Source organism: Aethalodelphis obliquidens, unplaced genomic scaffold (assembly GCF_003676395.1).
Source record: "Aethalodelphis obliquidens isolate GAN/ISIS:26980383/991018 unplaced genomic scaffold, ASM367639v1 scaffold5, whole genome shotgun sequence".
Taxonomy (NCBI): Eukaryota; Metazoa; Chordata; class Mammalia; order Artiodactyla; family Delphinidae; genus Aethalodelphis; species Aethalodelphis obliquidens.
In genome coordinates this window covers 29,788,260-29,792,217 of record NW_020837949.1, presented here as the reverse complement: position 1 = coordinate 29,792,217, position 3,958 = coordinate 29,788,260, and positions in this window count along the sequence as shown.

Genomic DNA, 3,958 nt, shown 5'->3' with positions numbered 1-3,958 from the left:
AGCTGGGACGAAGTGAGAGAGTGGCATGGACTTATATATAGTACCAAATGTAAAATAGATAGCTAGTGGGAAGCAGCCGCATAGCACAGGGAGATCAGCTTGGTGCTTTGTGACCACCTAGAGGGGTGGGATAGGGAGGGTGGGAGGGAGACATAAGAGGGAGGAGATATGGGGATATATGTGTATGTATAGCTGATTCACTTTGTTATAAAGCAGAAATTAACAGACCATTGTAAAGCAATTATACTCCAATAAAGATGCTAAAAAAACCCACCCTAAACATATACTTATCATACAACGCAGCAATTGTAACTCTTGGTTATATATCCCAAAGAAATGAAAACTTATGTTCACACAATAACTTGTACATGAATGTTCATAGCAGCTTTATTCATAATAGCCCCAAACTGGAATCAACCCAAATGTCCTCCAGTGGGTGAATGTTTAATCATAGTGTGGTACTTGTCATCAATAAAAAGGAATGAGCTATCGATACATGCAACAATTTGGATGGATCTCAATATAACTGGACTGAGTGAAAAAAGACATTCTCTTAATGGTTACATATTGCATGATTTCCTACATATAACATACCTGAATTGATACATTATAGAGGAGAACAGATTAGTGGTTGACAAGAGATAGGGGGCAGTGAAGGAGATGGTTATGGCTATTAAAGGGGATCCTTGTAATGGAAATCTTCTATATGTTCACTGTGATGGTGGTCACATAAATCTACATGTATGATAAAGTTAAACAGAACTAAGTATAAACACATAAAAATTAGTGTATGTAAAACTGGTGAAATCTTAATAAGGTCCATGGATTCTATCAATGTCAATATCCTGGTTGTGAAATTGTACTATAATATGCAACAGTTCACTTTTGGGGGAAACTAGGTAATAGGTATAAGGGATTCCTATTATTTCTGTATGAATCTATATAGATTCATATCTATATAGAATCTATATGAATCTATAATTATCTCAAAATAGTTTAAAAAAATCACTCTAGGTACAGTATAAGGATAGAACGGTAATGAGGGTGGAATACACAAGGATCATTGGATGAGTGTGTGTATTTGTTGGGGGAAGTACTGAAAAACAGGACATGGACTATGACGCCTGCCAGGTTTCTTCCTTGGGCTTTATTCAGCCCAAGGAGAGGAAACAGAAGGAGTAGCTGACTGGAGAAGAGAAGTGATGAATTCAATTTTGATTTTGCTGAGTTTATTTTCAATCAGCCAAGCAGAGTATGTAAAATGATAATACAAGAAGGAAAACCAGGAATTTCTGGACAAGGGAAGAATATAGTGTTCTGCTGGATTCTGTATGCATACTCTTCATATAGCATTTCAACACCTGAATGAATATTAAAATATCAGTTACCTGCATATCATGGCACAGGAATTTTTGAACTCAGAGGCAAGAGTAAATATACTAAAATAGCTGAATCAAATGAATTGCATTTCCATTATGCATTAAAGTGAAAAGGAACTGAGTTACCCTCCATGTGTGTCAAGTTCTACATTGGTGTTCAGAAGTATTTTTCTGCTTAATCTTCATGATAGGCCTCAAAAGTTAAGTTTTATTATCTATAATTTCTAAACAGAGAAGTTAAGTAATTTGCCAAATGAAACAAAGGCAATGAGTAACTTATTGGGCTAGCATTTGAATCTAGCTGTGTTTAACTTCTAAGCCTACATCTTTCCACTATCTCAAGAAGCCTGTGGAGAGTCGGGGAAAGCAGACCATAAAACCTTCTTAAAAATGCAGGCTCTATATTATTGCTTATTTAGATGTTTTGTAGGGTTAAACATATGCGTTTAGATTTGTAAGCGTTCAGTTCCCTACAGGCAAATTTTAAAGGTTCTGTTTAGGTCACTTGTCTCATCTCTACAGGATGGCATGCCAGTTTGGCATCAACTGATCATTCATGGCTTTCCATTCCCTGGATGCACCTGCATGTCTGCGTTAGGAAGGGGTTAACTTTCTTATGCTAATTGCTAAGTAGTCCCCTTCTTTTTATTTTCCAGTTAACAGGTCAGGTCGTTGCTGTTGTTTTCAGGTATACAGGCTATACAGATTCTTTAACAAGTATCTTTCTGCTCAACTAAGACAAACAGATGAACAGCAGATATCTTCAGTTCTGTGATCCCAAACTTACACGATGCGTTAGCTACGACTTCATTAATTACTAACTTGGGATTCCCTAAGCCTCTACACCAGTAAACAAGTAAACAAACCAAAAATACCTTTCCATCTCTACAGAAAATCCTGTGCATTATAAGGTTTGTTTTTCTGCTTCTCTGGTGACTTTCTATATACTCCGTTTTTCAGTTCATGTCTTTTCTTTGAGGTATTCTATTTCAAAATCTTAAGGTTGACACATCATGCCTAAGATCTCTAGGGCCTGAAAGTTGATTCAATTTAAGGCTATACATCACAGTCCACTTATTTACAAACCAAGAAGAGTCCAACTAGATCTTGAAAAGGTAATTTTCAGGTAGAAATTGGGCTTCTCTCCTTAGTCAAATTGATGAAGCTTCACTGTTTCCAAACACTCTTATTATTGTTGTTGTTGTTCTTATTATTATTACTCAGTAATCTACATTTAATTTTGAAAGGCATTTCAACAGAAACTCTCCACATTACATCCCATATCCATCAAAATGCAGGCGTAGACCTGAGTAGCATATCTCCTATAAAGACTAAAAAGGTGGGTGGGGGCTGGATTTGAGGATATTTATGTGATCTGATGCTCTGTTGGGTCAGTTCATTTTGATCCTTCACCTTTCTAAAGCATCCAGACCTGAGGTGTGGATTTAACTTCTCACCATTCACGCCATCTAGTGGTGATAAATGTTAGATGCTTGGTTTTAAGGAAGATTCCTAACGACTTGGGGGCGGGGTACCCGAAAAACAAAACCGTTGAAAGCGACAATTTCCTAGTCTCCCACATTACTTACCCCTCACAGGGACCCCTTTACTTTAATCATTTTAGGTGTGCGCATGAATGCGCAGAGAAAATGAACGGGAAGGCACACTCACGGAGACGCACGCCCCTCGACGCTGACATTTAGAAAAGGGTTCTAAATCCTTCCTGTCATTTGCAAAGGACAGGAAAAGGAGTTGTGGCAAGACCCCGACCAAGGAGGCTGTCTGACTTTTCAGCAAGTGGGACAGATGACATATTAACTCTTGCAACGTTAACATCTGGTTCGAACAAACCGAAAGACCGAGAAAGAGGAAAAAGCGCTTAAAAATTCCGCCGCGGGGCTTTGCAGGTCTTGCTACCCAAGAGCCCTCAGAAGACAGCCAATTCCTGCGTTTTCCGCTCTGCTCACCCTCCTACCCAGCTTCTCTCTCTCTCTCTTTTTCCTTCACTCCCGCCTCCCCCCCCCCCCCCCCCCCCCCCACGCCCTCACGCTCGCCTTGAACCGGGACCCAGGGAGGCAGAAGCAAGGCATCGGTCCCCTTCCTCCTCTCCTCCACCAAACCGCCGCAGGCGAGCGCGTGAAGCTTCCCTTTGTTCAACGAGGCTCGCACTCCTCCCCAGCAGATCCACCTGGATGCTCTCCCTCGGTGACATTTTGCGCCGGGGCTGGTGCGTGGCTGGGGTGGAGCGAGAGGAGCCCGAGGGGGCGGGGGCAGAGAAAGGTCAAGTCGAGGGAAAGGCAGGAGACGCCTTGCATAACCTGCGTGGTGGGGCGTGCGCGCGGTTATTTATTTATTTTCTCCTCATTTATTGATCGCACGAGCAAGAGCGGAGCGGGGAGCCCGGGGAGATGCAGGACCACCCACTGGCGGGGAAGCAGCAAGCAGCCCTCCCGCGCCCCCGCGCTGCCGAGCGCCTCTTGCCTCCGCGCTCCGGCGTTTGCCCGCGCCGGCCCCGGCCCCGCCGCGCCGCCGCCGCCGCCGCCGCCGCCACCGCTCGCCCGGCCGCCCCGCAGCCCCGC